At 38.2% G+C, this 18,281-nt stretch overlaps 1 non-coding gene across 1 annotated transcript; it reads left to right on the forward strand.

Moving 5' to 3' along the window:
• Positions 1 to 7,853: 7,853 nt before the first annotated feature.
• On the forward strand, positions 7,854 to 7,961 carry LOC112753078 (small nucleolar RNA R71). Its single transcript, XR_003177478.1, has one exon. It is a non-coding gene; the product is annotated as a small nucleolar RNA R71 (small nucleolar RNA).
• Positions 7,962 to 18,281: the final 10,320 nt, after the last annotated feature.

An 18,281-nucleotide genomic window follows, 5' to 3' on the forward strand; every position in this document is an offset into this window, starting at 1 on the left:
CGGTTACATACCCGCTCCCGACGTTACCCGGAGTCCTCTGACCAGGTAAGGCTTTCCTGTTGGCAATGTCCCTCGCAAGAATCTTTTGACTTGCAGGGCGGCACTAGCAACCCACTGCAAGAGTCCTTGGACTTGCATGGCGGAGCTAGTTAACTTATATCTGCCCAACACACTCTCTGTAAGAGTCCTTTGACTTACAGGAACATACACACACTCTCACTGTAAGAGTCCTTTGACTTACAGGAGCATACACACACACTCTCACTGTAAGAGTCCTTTGACTTACAGGAGTATATGCTAGTCGTGTGTTCTCGATACCTCTGTAAGAGTCCTCTGACTTACAGAATAGCATTATAGCTAAGTATCCCAGGAAAGCACTCTCAGTGATCGTACCACCATCTATCTGACTGCCTTCACGCAGCAGATCATCACATAATCATTCTCATTATCATCATCACTTTCACATTCTTATGCAGTACCTCTTTCTTTCTCTGTTCAATCATGCTATACAAACTTTATAGCTTTTACTTTTACAACATCGTAACTCAAACCATTTCTCTTTATCACATTACTCTTTTCTCTTTGTCTTTTTACTTTGCTCTGGTTACTCTTTTCTCTGTATCCTGTTATTCTGCTCTGGTTACTCTATTCTCTGTGTTTTCTTACTCTGTTCTGATTTTTATGTTTAACGTATGTATTTAAAGCTTATGTAAATTTCGGTATGAATATTTAGTTTGTCCCGAGTATAGGTTCATTAAGTCTATACTGAAACAGTTTAACTTTTCATATAATACCTAACCCTATTCGCAATTCCAGGACTAACTATGTTGCCCTAGTTAGTTCACTAGTCTCTGTCTGTTTTTCTGTCATTAAAACTTTACAGACTTTTCTTTGGTTTTTTTTTATCTTTTTTTAACTTTTTATCTTTCATTTATCTTTGCCTCACTAATATGTTCTTACCACTCCCTAAGTGTTTTATGAAGGTAATTATGAGATTCTGCGCTTAAAGTTGTCTTTCTAAAGCTTTTACAGAAAACTGCCTTTTCTGTATTATTTTATTATTTTTTATTATTTTATCATTAAATTTTTGAAAATTACCTTGCCTTTACCTTTTCACTTTCAAAATTAACTTTTTACCCCGGTAACTTTTAATATTTCTACTTTTACCACCCTAACTTTCAGAAATTACTAAATAACCCCTTAAACACCAAAATTTTTACTTCCTTGCCCTTTTAAGGATCTAAAGCCTGTTCTTCATTGTTCTTCATCACACTCAAAGTTTTCTTCATGTTCTTCATAAATTCTTCAGATTCTTTCTCTGTTTTTACCCGTTTTTCAGTCTTTTCAGCAACCGATTTTTACCATAATTCAAAATAAATTAGCAGCCACTAAAACCCCATCTTTTCTACATGATTTTAACACAAATTGAACCTCAATTTAAGCTTAGGGTTTCGTTTTTCCAGCTGCCCAAGAACATGAACTTTAAAGCTTGAATTTCATCAAATTTCATCAAAATTTCACCAAATTTTCACCAAGAATCAATCATATATGCAACCAATTTTTAGCACAGCCAATTTATACAACATTAACACAACTCAAACACAAATAATCAAGATTAATTTCGTGACACCCTACCTGGATTTGCTGCTCCTAATTCGGTTAAACTTTCAGGTGGTCCTTAAGCACTTTTTCCTCCTAAAACACATCAAGAACAACTTTAAATCCACAAACTCTCAACTGACCAAATCTCCCTCAGCACATTAGGAAGAGATATCTCACCTTATACTTGCTGGAAATTAACGTTTCTTGGCCCTCAAGTCAAGTTAAGCATGATTCCTAAGGAAGAACATCAAGAAAACACATGTTTTGCATGGTTTTCCTTGAAAACCGAATTGAAATGGGAGGGAGACAGCCATCTCACCTTATTTCCATCCTTGATAAGTTACATGATTATGTAGAGGAAGAAGAGATGATCATTTTGGTGAAATCGGAGTTTTGATTTGAGTTTTGGTTCAGAAGAAATCAAGCTTTGAAGATTAAGTGTTCATGAAAGTTTCTCTCTTTTCTCTCTTGTTATTTTCGGCCAAAATGATGAAATGAGACAGCATTGGAGGTCTTGGGGGTGTAAGGAGAGTTGTGATTGGTTGGCTTGGAGGAGGATTAAAATAATATTAAAATATCTCAGGTGTATAACTACTAAAACTAGGTGTATCGGAACACTTGTAAAAACATCTCTAAAAATTATTTTCTGAGCTACTGGCATAAATGACACTAGTAACATATTTATTATGAGAATAAAACATGTATAATGAGGCCTTAGCATTGCTAAAGTCATCAGAGAGTGCTGGTGCTAAGCTGCACCAGTAAACCGTAAACCCGGTTAAACCGATTTTCTGTTTTTAATTAAAACAGATCAGGTAACCTTATAATATCATTCAAGCATTTTCTAATACTAATATAATGATAATATTATAATATTATCTCTCTCCTCTCATAAATCGAGTCCGGTTTGTCAAACTGAGACTATTTACGAAAAACCGAATCAAAACCCCTAACCGATACGGTTCAAAAACTAGGTTCTTCGTGACCGCGTTATCGAGCTTGTCTCAACTAAGGTCCTGAGTTAAAGATAATATAATGACAATGAGGATTGAGATGCTTGATTATACAGAAGAGGTATTTCCTTTACTGATCTTTCGAAGAAATCCGTGTATTCAGAAATGATCTCGCGTACTCGAAAATCAGGGTTGTTACACAAAGTATGGAATATTAGCTCCAGAAAATCCACTTTGAGTGTAGGGAGGTCAGAATCCAACAGCATCTGCAGTCCTTTTTCAGCCTCTGAATCAGATTTTTGCTCAGGTCCCTCAATTTCAGCCAGAAAATACTTGAAATTATAGAAAAATACACAAACTAATAGTAAAGTCCAGAAGAGTGATTTTTATTTAAAAACTAATAAAAACATGATGAAAACTAACTAAAATATAATAAAAACATACTAAAAACAATGCCAAAAAGCGTATAAATTATCCGCTCATCACAACACCAAACTTAAATTGTTGCTTGTCCCCAAGCAACCGAAAATCAAATAGGATAAAAAAAGAAGAGAATATACAATGAATTCCAAAAACATCTATGAAGATCAGTATTAATTAGATGAGCGGGGCTTTTAGCTTTTTGCTTCTGAACAGTTTTGGCATCTCACTTTATCCCTTGAAGTTCAGAATGATTGGCATCTATAGAAACTCAGAATCCAGATAGTGTTACTGACTCTCCTAGTTAAGTATGTTGATTCTTGAACACAGCTACTTTATGAGTCTTGGCCGTGGCCCTAAGCACTTTATTTTCCAGTATTACCACCGGATACATAAATGCCACAGACACATAACTGGGTGAACCTTTTCAGATTGTGACTCAGCTTTGCTAGAGTCCCCAATTAGAGGTGTCCAAGGTTCTTAAGCACACTCTTCTTTTTTGCTTTGGACCTCGACTTTAACCGCTCAGTCTCAAGTTTTCACTTGACACCTTCACGCCACAAGCACATGGTTAGGGACAACTTGGTTTAGCCGCTTAGGCCAGGATTTTATTCCTGTGGGCCCTCCTATCCACTGATGCTCAAAGCCTTGGATCCTTTTTATCACCCTTGCCTTTTGGTTTAAAGGGGTATTGGCTTCTTCTGCCTGCTTTTCCTCTTTTTTTTTTCCTGCAAGCTTTTCACTGCTTTTTTTTGCTTCAAGAATCAATTTTATGATTTTTCAGATCATCAGATAACATTTCTCCTTTTCCTTTCATTCTTTCAAGAGCCAACAATTTTAACATTCATAAACAATCAAATTCAAAAATATGCACTGTTCAAGCATTCATTCAGAGAAACAATAGTATTGCCACCACATCAAGATAGTTAAACTGTTTTAAAATTTGAAATTCATGCACTTCTTTTTCTTTTTCAATTAAAAACATTTTTCATTTAAGAAAGGTGATGGATTCATTTTCATAGCTTTAAGGCATAGACACCTAGACACTAACGATCATGTAATAAAGACACAAACATAAATAAATATAAAGCACAATTTTCGAAAAACAGAAAATAAAGAACAAGAAAATTAAAGAACGGGTCCACCTTAGTGATGGCGGCTTGTTCTTCCTCTTGAAGATCTTATGGAGTGCTTGAGCTCCTCAATGTCTCTTCCTTGCCTTTGTTGCTCCTCTCTCATGGTTCTTTAATCTTCTCTAATTTCATGGAGGAGGATGGACTGCTCTTGGTGCTCCACCCTTAGTTGTCCCATGTTGGAACTCAATTCTCCTAGGGAGGTGTTGATTTGCTCCCAATAGTTTTGTGGAGGAAGATGCATCCCTTGAGGTATCTCAGGGATTTCATGATGAGGAATTTCCTCATGCTCTTGATGAGGTTCTCTTGTTTTCTCCATCCTTTTCTTAGTGATGGGTTTGTCCTCATCAATGAGAATATCTCCCTCTATGTCAATTCCAACCGAATTACAAAGGTGACAAATGAGATGAGGGAAGGCTAACCTTGCCATAGTAGAGGACTTGTCCGCCACCTTGTAGAGTTCTTGGGATATAACCTCATGAACTTCTACTTCCTCTCCAATCATGATGCTATGTATCATGATAGCCCGGTCTATAATAGCTTCGGACCGGTTGCTAGTGGGAATGATTGAGCGTTGGATAAACTCCAACCATCCCCTAGCCACGGGCTTGAGGTCATGCCTTCTTAGTTGAACCGGCTTCCCTCTTGAATCTCTCTTCCATTGAGTGCCCTCTTCACATATGTCCATGAAGACTTGGTCCAACCTTTGATCAAAGTTGACCCTTCTAGTGTAGGGGTGTGCATCTCCTTGCATCATGGGCAAGTTGAATGCCAACTTTACATTTTCCAGACTAAAATCTAAGTAATTCTCCCGAACCATTGTAAGCCAATTTTTAGGGTTCGGGTTCACACTTTGATCGTGGTTCTTGGTGATCCATGCATTGGTATAGAACTCTTGAACCATTAAGATTCCGACTTGTTGAATGGGGTTGGTGAGAACTTCCCAACCTCTTCTTCGGATCTCATGTCGGATCTCCGAATACTCATTCTTTTTGAGTTTGAAAGGAAACTCGGGGATCACTTTCTTCTTGGCCACAACTTCATAGAAGTGGTCTTGATGCACCCTTGAGAGGAATCTCTCCATCTCCCATGACTCGGAGGTGGAAGCTTTTGTCTTCTCTTTCCTCTTTCTAGAGCTTTCTCCGGCCTTTGGTGCCATAAATGGATATGGAAAAACAAAAAGCTTTAGCTTTTACCACACCAAACTTAGAAGGTTGCTCGTCCTCGAGCAAAAAAAGAAAGAAGAGAGTAGAAGAAGAAGAAATAGAGGAGATGGAGTGGGCTTTGTATTTCTGCCAAGGGGGAGAAGTGGTGTTTAGGTTGTGTGAAAATGAGAGAGTGAAGATGGGTTTATATAGGAGTGAGAGGGGTGTGTATGGTTCGGCCATTATGGGTGGGTTTGGGAGGGAAAGTGGTTTGAATTTGGATGGTGAGGTAGGTGGGGTTTTATGAAGGATGGATGTGAGTGGTGAAGAGAATGGTGGGATTTGATAGGTGAATGGGTTTTTGGGGAAGAGGTATTGAGGTGGTTGGTGAATGGGTGAAGAAGAGAGAGAGAGGTGGGGTAGGTGGGGATCCTGTGGGTCCACAGATCCTGAGGTGTCAAGGATTTCTCATCCCTGCACCAAGTGGCGTACAAAATGCCCCTTTCTGCCAATCCTGGTGTTAAACGCCAGGCTGCTGCCCATTTCTGGCGTTTAACGCCAGCTTCTTACCCATTCCTGGTGCTAAACGCCAGTCTGGTTCCCTTTTTTGGCGTTAAACGCCCAGAATGGTGCCAGACTGGGCGTTTAACGCCCATTCTGCTACCTCTACTGGCGTTTAAACGCCAATAACTATCTCCTCCAGGGTGTTCTGTTTTCATTCTATTTTTCACTTTGTTTTTGTTTTTTCAATTATTTTTGTGACTTCACATGATCATCAACCTACAGAAAACATAAAATAACAACAGAAAATAGAAATTTAACATAGATAATTAAAGATTGGGTTACCTCCCAACAAGCGCTTCTTTAATGTCAATAACTTGACAGTGGGCTCTCATGGAGCCTCACAGATGTTCAGAGCAATGTTGGAACCTCCCAACACCAAACTTAGAGTTTGAATGTGGGGGTTCAACACCAAACTTAAAGTTTGGTTGTGGCCTCCCAACACCAAACTTAGAGTTTGACTGTGGGGGCTCTGTTTGACTCTGTATTGAGAGAAGCTCTTCATGCTTCCTCTCCATGGTTACAGAGGGATATCCTTGAGCTTTAAACACAAGGGAGTCTTCATTCACTTGAATGATCAATTCTCCTCTGTCAACATCAATCACAGCCTTTGCTGTGGCTAGGAAGGGTCTGCCAAGGATGATGGATTCATCCATACACTTCCCAATCTCTAGGATTATGAAATCAGCAGGGATGTAATGGTCTTCAACCTTTACCAAGACATTCTGTACAAGTCCATAAGCCTGTTTCTTTGAATTGTCTGCCATCTCTAGTGAGATTCTTGCAGCTTGTACCTCAATGATCCCTAGCTTCTCCATTACAGAGAGAGGCATAAGGTTTATGCTTGACCCTAGGTCACACAGAGCCTTCTCAAAGGTCATGGTGCCTATGGTACAAGGGATTGAGAACTTTCCAGGGTCCTGTCTCTTTTGAGGTAATCTCTGCCTAGTCAAGTCATCCAGTTCTTTGATGAGCAATGGAAGTTCATCCTCCCAAGTCTCATTACCAAACAACTTGGCATTTAGCTTCATGATTGCTCCAAGGTACTTAGCAACTTGCTCTTCAGTAGCATCTTCATCCTCTTCAGAGGAAGAATACTCATCAGAGCTCATGAATGGCAAAAGTAAATTCAATGGAATCTCTATGGTCTCAGTGTGAGCCTCAGATTCCCATGGTTCCTCATTAGGGAACTCCTTGGAGGTTAGTGGATGTCCATTGAGGTATTCCTCAGTGGAGATTACTGCCTCTTCCTCCTCTCCAGGTTCGGCCATGTGAGATGTGGTTATGGCCTTGCACTTTCTTTTTGGATTCTCTTCTGTATTGCTAGGGAGAGTGCTAGGAGGGAGTTCAGTAATTTTCTTACTCAGATGACCCAATTGTGCCTCCAAATTTCTAATGGAGGACCTTGTTTCAGTCATGAAACTTTGAGTGGTTTTGATTAGATCAGAGACTATTGTTGCTAAGTCAGAGTGGCTTTGCTTAGAATTCTCTGTCTGTTGCTGAGAAGATGATGGAAAAGGCTTGCTATTGCTAAACCTGTTTCTTCCACCATTATTGTTGTTGAAACCTTGTTGAGGTCTCTGTTGATCCTTCCATGAGAGATTTGGATGATTTCTCCATGAAGGATTATAGGTGTTTCCATAGGATTCTCCCATGTAATTCACCTTTTCCATTGCTGGGTTCTCAGGATCATAAGCTTCTTCTTCAGAGGAAGCTTCCTTAGTACTGCCTATTGCTGCTTGCATTTCAGACAGACTCTGAGAAATCATATTAACTTGTTGGGTCAATATTTTATTCTGAGCTAATATGGCATTCAGAGTATCAATCTCAAGAACTCCTTTCTACTGATTTGTCCCATTATTCACAAGATTCCTTTCAGAAGTGTACATGAATTGGTTATTTGCAACCATTTCAATGAGTTCTTGAGCTTCTGCAGGCGTCTTCTTCAGATGAAGAGATCCTCCAGCAGAGCTATCCAATGACATCTTGGATAGTTCAGATAGACCATCATAGAAGATTCCTATGATGCTCCATTCTGAAAGCATGTCAGAAGGGCACCTTCTGATCAATTGCTTGTATCTCTCCCAAGCTTCATAAAGGGACTCACCTTCCTTCTGTCTAAAGGTTTGGACTTCCACTATAAGCTTACTCAATTTTTGAGGTGGAAAGAACTTTGCCAAGAAGGCATTGACTAGCTTTTCCTAAGAGTTCAGGCTTTCCTTAGGTTGTGAATCCAACCATGTTCTAGCTCTGTCTCTTACAGCAAAAGGAAAGAGCATAAGTCTGTAGACTTCAGGGTCAACCCCATTGGTCTTGACAGTGTCACAGATTTGCAGGAATTCAGCTAAGAACTGATGAGGATCTTCCAATGGAAGTCCATGAAACTTGCAATTCTGTTGCATTAGAGAAACCAATTGAGGCTTAAGCTCAAAGTTGTTTGCTCCAATGGCAGGGATTGAGATGCTTCTCCCATAGAAATCAGGATTAGGTGCAGTAAAGTCACCAAGCACCTTCCTTGCATTGTTGGCATTGTTGTTATTTTCGGCTGCCATGGTTTCTTCTTCCTTGAAAAGCTCTGTTAGGCCCTCTAAAGAGAATTGTTCTTTAGCTTCTCTTAGCTTTCTCTTCAAGGTCCTTTCAGGTTCAGGATCAGCTTGAACAAGTATGCCTTTATCTTTGTTCCTGCTCATATGAAAGAGAAGAGAACAAGAAAGTATGGAATCCTCTATGTTACAATATAAAGATTCCTTGAAGTGTCAGAAGAAAAGAAGAATAGAAGGAGGTGGAGAAGAGGGAGTTCGAACTTATCAAGAGGGACAGAGTTCAAATTGCACCTTGATGAGGAGTCTCAGTCCTTTAAATAGAAGGATGTGAAAAGAGGGGAAGAATTTTCGAAAATAATTTAAAAAGATTTTGAAATAATTAAAAAGAAATTTGAAAATTTGATTGAGATTTTCGAAAACTAAGATTGGGAAAGAAATAAAGTGATTTTTGAAAAGATTTTGAAATTAGAAAAAGATATGATTGAAAAAAATTAATTTTGAAAAAGATGTGATTGAAAAGATATGTTTGAAAAGATATGATTGAAAATCAATTTAGAAAAAGAAAATTTTTAAAATTAAAGTTGATTACTTGACTAACAAGAAATTAAAAGATATGATTCTAAAATTTAAAGTTTGATCCTTTCTTAATAGGCAAGTAACAACTTGAAAATTTTTGAAGTAAATCTTGAATTGAAGCAAGGATTTTTGAAAATAGTGAAAATAAATATAAAATGGAAAGAAATTGATTTTGAAAGAGATATGATTGAAAAGATATGATTTGAAAAAGATTTGATTTTGAAAAATTATGAAAACTTGAAAAAAATGTGAATTAAAAACAAAATCTTCCCTCTAGTGTCATCCTGGCGTTAAACGCCCAGAATGGTGCCCATTCTGACGTTTAACGCCCAAATCTCTACCTTTTTGGGCGTTAAACGCCCAGCCAGGTACCTTGGCTAGCGTTTAAACGCCAGTTTTCCTTCTTCACTGGGCGTTTTGAACGCCCAGCTTTTTCTGTTTGATTCCTCTGCTGAATGTTCTGAATCTTCAATTCTCTGTATCATTGACTTGAAAAAACATAGTTTTGAGAATTTTTTTTGAATTTTTCAATGATGGGAATCAATAAAAATGCAACTAAGATCAATTAAACAATGCATGCAGGACACCAAACTTAAAAGTTTGTATACTAAGGACTATAACAATGTAAAAATGCATGTAAGAAACAACAAAACATACAAAACAAGAGAATTTGAAGATCAGAGCAATGAAATCATCAAGAACAACTTGAAGATCAATGTAGAACATAATGCATAAAATTGACACCAAACTTAAAAATTGATACTAGATTCAAACATGAAACATAAAATATTTTTGGTTTTTATGGTTTTATAAATTCTTTTGTGATTTTTGGAACTTATATGGAAAAGAAAATAAAGGGATTCAGAACTTTCAATAAGAATTCCAGGAATCATGCAATGTTAGTCTAAAGCTTCAGTCTAAAAAGATTAGACATGTTTGGCCAAGCTTCAGCAGGACATTACATTCAGTAGCTAAATTGATGAGAATCAATCAACTTTTGTGATGATAAGAACATCACCTTGAAACTCTAGAATTCATTCTTAAAAATTCTGAAAAGTACCTAATCTAAGCAACAAGATGAACCGTCAGTTGTCCAAACTCGAACAATCCCCGGCAATGGCGCCAAAAACTTGGTGTTGTTGTCGGAAACAAATGCGAAATTATTATTCGTTCATTCGTTCCTTCCCCGGCAACGGCGCCAAAAACTTGGTGCACGAAATTGTGATCATCAACAATGGCGCCAAAGGACTTGGAGCTCTCAAACGTGAATCACACTTTGTCACAATTCCGCACAACTAACGAGTAAGTGCACTGGGTCGTCCAAGTAATAAACCTTACGTGAGTAAGGGTCGATCCCACGGAGATTGTCGTCTTGAAGCAAGCTATGGTCATCTTGTAAATCTCAATCAGGTGGATTCAAATGGTTATGGAGTTTAAGGTGATGAAAATAAACATAAAATAAAGATAGAGATACTTATGTAATTCATTAGTGGATTTCAGATAAGTGTATGAAGATGCTTTGTTCCCCTTGAACCTCTGCTTTCCTATTGCCTTCTTCCAATCATTCATATTCCTTTGCATGGCAAGCTTTATGTTGGGCATCACCATTGTCAATGGCTACATCCCGTCCTCTTAGTGAAAATGGTCCTGATGCTCTGTCACAACATCGGCAAATCAGCTGTCGGTTCTCGATCATGTCGGAATAGGATCCATTGATCCTTTTGCGTCTGTCACACTCCCCACAATCGCGAGTTTGAAGCTCGTCACAGTCATCCCTTCACAGATCCTACTTGTAACGACCCAATTTTCAATATGTCTAGATCATACCAGAAACTGAGCGCTACCAATTTGTCTTCCTAATTATTATCTATTATTTATCATATGAGCCTGATTCGTTGTTAAAAACGTAGTTAATTTGCGTGGTGTATTTTTTTTAAAACATTTGGATTAATAGACAGAATCATTTATAATCAATTCACAAGTAATAACAGATAAAACAGTTATAAACAACCACACAAAAATACGTCACAAGTAGTTGACAACATTCGGTGATTCAGCCTTTATTAGCATATAGACTATTAGTTAGAACACCCCTAGATATAGCTAAATAATATCTATATACATATATATATATATATACAACATCCCTGGTCCTGACCTGTTCAAGAGGTCCCTAAGCTGGCACCTAGGCTAGCCGAGACTCTATACTCACCTAGTCCCTCTAAACTACTAAAGCGAGGGAAAGTACGTTCTAGGTCATCAAAACTCAAGTCAAGTGAAACGTCATCAAAAGATAGAACATCATCTGATACTCCTCTGCACGATCAGACTTTTCCACAGGACGTCTCTCTGGTACCTCATGAAGTAGCCACACAATAGGAATCTCGTACACAGGATTTAGGTTAAAGTGCGCATACGAACGGGGTGCAGATGTTGGCTGGTCTCACAGTATATACATATAATCAGAGAACAATATTCACCTTAGACTCAGAAGACTTACTAGAGCAGAATCCTCTTCTTGCGAACGGTCATCAGCGAATTATGGTAAGGTACTCTTACTTCCATCTGAAGGGGAAAGGGAGAGAGAAGGGGTAAGAACTGGGGAGTTCTTAGTAGGGTCGGGGTTATTAGTTACGTTCATTTATTTGGGGTCGATTAGTAGACGAGTAACATAATATAGCGAAGCAGTAAACAGAAGATAAAGATAGAAAGAGAAAGTAGAGACAACAAAAAGAAGAACATAAACAAAAGAATACAAGAAAATAAAACACAGAAATAGCATACGAGCAGACAAACATAAAAAAGTAGATCACACACAGAAAGGAATGCAACAGAGAATGATGCGCAGACAAGAATGATGCATGTCTAGCCCTAGCGCAGGCCATGAGCTCATGTGTCGGTTGGCTGCCCGCAATCCCGACATTTATCTGGTCACGAGTAATCCCGATTTTCCGAATACGATTTTCCGTTCCTAAATAAATGCGCATATAATAATAGCCGCTCATTTGAGACAGCCTCTGCTTACTGCAGGAAAATATATATATACTCTGCTCTGCTCTGGGGAAGCAGAAAATAGCTGTAGGTAACTTAGTTTCTCTACAGAAGCTCTGGGTTGCATTAAGCAACTAATATATATATATATATATATATATATATATAAATATAGCTCTGGGTTGCATTAAGCAACTAATATATATATATATATATAGCTCTGGGTTGCATTAAGCAACTAATATATATAAATATCTCTTTATTATATTACTCTTCTCTTTATATCTCTTTACTTTGTTCTGGTTTCTCTTTTCTCTGTATCTCTTTACTCTGTTTTAATTACTCTGTTCTCTGTATCTCTTTTCTCTTCTATGATTACTCTTTTCATCTGTATCTATATTACTCTTTTTCTCTTTATTTCTTTACTTTACTCTGGTTACTCTGTTTTCTGTGTTTCTCTACTCTGCTCTGATTTCTCTGCTTAACGTATGTATTTAAAGTTTATGTAAATTTCGGTATGAATAGTTCGCCTGTCCCAAGTATAGGTTCATTAAGTCAATACTGAAACAGTTTAACTTTTCATATAATACCTAACCCTAGTCGCAACTCAAGGACTAACTATGTTGCCCTAGTTCGTTCACTAATTTCTGTCTGTTTTTCTGTTATTAAAACCTTATAGACTTTTCTTTAGTTTTTATCTTTTCTTCAACTTTTTATCTTTCTTTTATCTTTGCCTCACTAATATGTTCTTACCACTCCCTAAGTGTTTTATGAAGGTAATTATGAGATTCTGCGCTTAAAGTTGTCTTTCTAAAGCTTTTACAGAAAACTGCCTTTTCCGCATTATTTTATTATTTTTATTAGAATATTATTTTTAATTAAATATTATTATTTAATATTTTATTATTATTTATTATTTTATTAGTAAATTTTCGAAAATTAACTTTACTTTATCCTTTAACCTTTAAAATTCACTTTTTACCACCCATAACTTTTAATATTTCTACTTTTACCACCCTAACTTTTGGAAATTTCAAAATAACCCCCCAAACACCAAATTAATTACTTCCTTGCCCTTTTATGAATCAAAAAGGTGTTCTTCATTGTTCTTCACCATACTCAAAGTGTTCTTCGTGTTCTTCGTAAATTCTTCAGATTCTTTCTTTGTTTTTACCCGTTTTTCAGTCTTTTCAGCAACCGATTTTTACCATAATTCAAAATAAATTTCCAGCCACTAAAACCCCATCTTTTCTACATGATTTTAACACAAATTGAACCTCAATTTAAGCTCTAGGGTTTCGTTTTCCAGCAGCCACAAGAACACACATTCATAGCTTGAATTTCATCAAATTTCATCAAATTTTCACCAAAATTTCAACAAGAATTACTCATACAAACAATCAATTTCAAGCACAGCCAAACCATATCATAATCACACAACTCAAACACAATCAATCAAGATTAAATTCGTCAATCCCTACCTGGTTTTGCTGCTCCTAATTCGGTTAAACTTTCAGGTGGTCCTTAAGCACTTTTTCCTCCTAAATCACATCAAGAACAACTTTAAATCCAAAAACTCTCAACTGACCAAATCTCACTCAGTATGTTAGAAAGAGATATCTCACCTTAGACTTGCTGGAAATTCACGTTTCTTGGCCCTCAAGTCAAGTTAAGCATGATTCCTAAGGAAGAACATCAAGAAAACACATGTTTTGCATGGTTTTCCTTGAAAACCGAATTGAAATGGGAGGGAGACAACCATCTCACCTTATTTCCATCCTTGATATGTTACATGGTTATGTAGAGGAAGAAGAGAGGATCATTTTGTTGAAATTGGAGTTTTGATTTGAGTTTTAGTTCAGAAGAAATCAAGCTTTGAAGATTAAGTGTTCATGAAAGTTTCTCTCTTTTCTCTCTTGTTATTTTCGGCCAAATTGATGAAATGAGACAGCCTTGGAGGTCTTGGGGGTGTAAGGTGAGTTGTGATTGGTTGGCTTGGAGGTGGATTAAAATAATATTAAAATATCTCTGGTGTACAACTACTAAAACTAGGTGTACCGGAACACTCGTAAAAACATCTCTAAAAATTATTTTCTGAGCTACTAGGATAAATGACACTAGTAACATATTTATTATGAGAATAGAACATATATAATGAAGCCTTAGCATTGCTAAATTCATCAGAGAGTGCTGGTGCTAAGCTGCACCAGTAAACCGTAAACCCGGTTAAACCGATTTTCTGTATTTAACAAAAACAGACCAGGTAACCTTATAATATCATTCAAGAATTTTCTAATACTAATATAATGATAATATTATACTATTATCTCTCTCATCTCATGAATCGAGTCCGGTTCGTCAAACAGAGACTATTTACGAAAATCAGAATCAAAACTGCCAACCGATACGGTTCAAAAACTAGGTTCTTCGCGATTGCATTATCGAGCTTGCCTCAGAGGAGGTTCTAGCTTATGGATGACATAATGATAATTAGGATTGAGATGCTTGATAATATAGCAGAGGTGTTCCCTTTACTGATCTTCCGGAGAAATCCGTACTTTCAGAAAAGATCTCATGTACTCGAAAATCAGGGTTGTTACACTACTCAGAATACCACAGACAAGGTTTAGACGTTCCGGATCTCAGGAATGGCCGCCAATAATTCTAGCCTATACCACGAAGGTTCCAATCATAGATTAGAAACCCAAGAGATACGCATTCAAGCCATTGCTAGTAGAACAGAGGTGGTTGTCAGGCACATGTTCATAGGTGAGAATGATGATGAGTGTCACGGATCATCACATTCATCAAGTTGAAGAACGAATGAATATCTTGGAGAAGAAATAGACTTGAGTTGAATAGAAAAACAATAGTACTTGTATTAATTCATGAAGAACAACAGAGCTCCACACCTTAATCTATGGTGTGTAGAAACTCCACCGTTGAAAATACATAAGAACAAGGTCTAGGCATGGCCGAGAGGCCAGCCCCCAAACATGAAAAGGTCTATTAAAGTATGAGTAAAAGATAGATGGTGTGAAAATACAATGGCAAAAGGTCCTATTTATAGAAAACTAGTAGCCTAGGGTTTACAGAAATCAGTAATTAATGCAGAAATCTTCTTCCGGGCCCACTTGGTGTGTTCTTGGGCTGAGCATTGAAGCTTCCATGTGTAGAGACTTTTCTTGGAGTTAAACGCCAGCTTTTGTGCCAGTTTGGGCGTTTAACTCTAGCTTTTGTGCCAGTTTTGGAGTTAAACGCCAGAATTCTTGAGCTGACTTGGAACGCCTGTTTGGGCCATTAAATATCAGGAAAAGTATGGACTATTATATATTCTGGAAAGTCCAGGATGTCTACTTTCCAACGCAATTAAGAGCGTGCCAATTGGGCTTCTGTAGCTCCAGAAAATCCACTTTGAGTGCAGGGAGGTCAGAATCCAACAGCATCTGCAGTCCTTTTTCAGCCTCTGAATAAGAGTTTTGCTCAGGTCCCTCAATTTCAGCCAGAAAATACCTGAAATTATAGAAAAACACACAAACTCATAGTAAAGTCCAGAAGAGTAATTTTTATTTAAAAACTAATAAAAAAATGATAAAAACTAACTAAAATATACTAAAAACATACTAAAAATAATGCCAAAAAGCGTATAAATTATCTGCTCATCAATATGCTAGTTCTGATCGGGTGTGTGATGGAGGGGAAGCAGGTGAACTTTCCCCGGTTGATCAGACAGAGTATGTGGCGCATGCATATTCGTGGTCTGCTGCCCTTTCCTACACTGGTCACCAACATAATCGAGATGGCTGATGTTCCGTGGGCAGATGATGATGTGACACCACCACCACCAGATAACAACGAGAAGGAGGTTACCATTCCATGGGGTGGGTGGGTGCACTTGAAGCCCCCACCCAAATGCCGCTCCCAAGCCAAAGCAGTGGAGGAGGCAGCTCAGCCCTCATTGTCAGCAGCAGCAGCAGGACCCCCTCTACTTCAGCAGCTGCAGCATCCTTACCACCACCACTAGCATCTGAGCTGACTTATCTGTTGGTGCAGCACCTGCTTCGCTTCATGGAGCGCCTCGAGCGTCGTGTTATGCGACGTCTCGACCGCATCGACCAGGTGTTTATATCACAGGGCATCGAGCTACCGCCACTCCCAGACTCTCCCGCTTCCGACGAGCAGGATCAAGAGGAGGAGCTAGCTGAGGAGCCGACTCATCAGGATGCACCTCCAGAGACGCAGGTCACCACCGAGGTTCAGCACCCTCCTGAGGTTCAGTAGGACACACCACATCCACAGCCAGAGCCACAGCCGATCCCAGTTCCACAGCCAGTACCTGAGCCACAGTCCGGCGCGATTGTTGACCCCATCCCGAGCTTCAGCAGTAGCATCGAGGACGATGCTTGATTCTAAAGTGTGGGGAGGTCACCGTTCGTGACCGGTGTTTACATTTATGTGGTGAACTTTCAGACATCCATTTCCATTTTCTGCTACTTTATTTTATTTTGCACTTTAAATCATTTTGGGATTACTGTACATATTTGCTAGTGTGGATACTCTTATCTTAGTTGATGCACACTGATGACAAGTCATCATATGCTAGCTTTGTAAGCATTTTTCACTTGTTTCATTAGGTTTTATGCATTTTCTTGCATTGTAAGTAAGTAATTTGGAGTGGAATTGCATGGTTTTATTGAATCAATCAACCACCCTTTAATTGACACAAAATCATGAGGTTTAATCAAAAATTAATTTATTTTAAATGAATTTTAAACCTTGTGAATTTGGTGATACTTTGATTGGTTGTTTTGATTACTTGTAGGTGAAGAAAAGAAAGAAATAATGAAAGCGTGGCCTAAGGAATAAGAAAGCGTGGCTCAACAATGAGAGAAGTCACAAAGCTCTCTCAAAGAGCTCAAAGCTCTCCACAAGAGCTTCATTCAAGGCCAAGAAAGCAAAGGATCAAGAGCCCAAAGCTCTTGCCAAGAGCTTAGAGCTCTCACAAGGAGCGCTACTCCAAGGCCAAAGGTAAAGCAAAGGGAAAGCTAGGCTCTCCATGAGAACCGAGCGCTACAAGCAAGGAGGGAGCAAGGCAAAGTTTCAAAACTCAGCTCTTACCAAGAGCTTTATCGGGGGCATTCTAAGAAAAATCCAAAGAAAAAAGCTTGCAAGTGCACTCACCAATGTTCGAACTCATGAACAAGGGGGAAGGATGCAAGCGCTACCTTGCAAGAAAACAAGCCAAAATTGGCTTGTTTGCATTCCCTGGGATTCGAACCGGGAGCGTGAGGGAAATAATGGAGGAAGTGCTACTTTGTTGCCAAGAAATAGGAGCCAGCAAATGCTCTCCCAATGGTTCAAGCTTGGGACCTCACCAAGGACAAGAAGGAAGCTCAGCTCTTGCCAAGAGCTGAGCCCTACCTCCCTTGTCACATGAAGCATGTCACACACAATTGGCACAAGGCCAGGGAACCAAAGCTCAGCTCGTTGCAAGAACCGAGCCTAGCCCTGGGAGCAACACCCATGGGCTAGGAAATTCAACCAAAATCCCAATTTAATTCAATTCTTCACCAAATTAAAAAGCCCACTCCAAATTATAAAATCCAAAAATAGGAAGTGTATAAATAGAAGTTAGTTTTAGTTAGAAAGGAGGACTTTTTTTTTCTGAACCTTTTTGCTCACTTTTGAATTTTCAATTTTATTTTCCAGCTTTGGAGGTTTGGGAATTGAGGAGAGAATTGAATTCTCTTCTCCTTGTTCTTGCTTCTGCACTTTTTACTCTTTGTTTTAGATCTTAGGTGGATAATTGAAGAAATTCTGTTTCAATCTCACATTGAGACCTCTTTCTATTTATTTTTCTGCATAATTCAAGGAATTGTGATTTGGATCTAAGTTTCTCTACTGGTTTTCATCTCTACTTCTTCTGCAATCTGTCTTTTACTTCTCTGCAATTATTCTCTTATTGGATCATGGAAGGATTTGAGATGTAGACTTGTTTTCTAGTCTCCTCCACCCCTGAGATCTTCAACTTCCCTTTATGCTATTGCAATTAAGCTACATTTTGTTTTCTGTTTGGTTTCTTAAGTAATTCCTCTTTTATGTTTAGATCTGTTGCATTTTAATTCATCCTTTACATCTCTATTTAATGCCATTTTACTTTCTCTTGTTTAATTTCTGCAATCCTAACTCCCAAATCCTTTTATGATTCAAGCAATTTACATTTCTTGCACTCTAAGCTTTTGTCATTTATATTTCTTGCAATTTAAGTTTCTGTCATTTATATTACTTGCACTTTAAGATTCAGCTTCTTTATTTTCTTTGCTCTTTAATTTACTGTCAATCGTCCCTCTCCCCTTA

This window comes from Arachis hypogaea, chromosome 15 (assembly GCF_003086295.3).
Source record: "Arachis hypogaea cultivar Tifrunner chromosome 15, arahy.Tifrunner.gnm2.J5K5, whole genome shotgun sequence".
Lineage (NCBI taxonomy): Eukaryota > Viridiplantae > Streptophyta > Magnoliopsida > Fabales > Fabaceae > Arachis > Arachis hypogaea.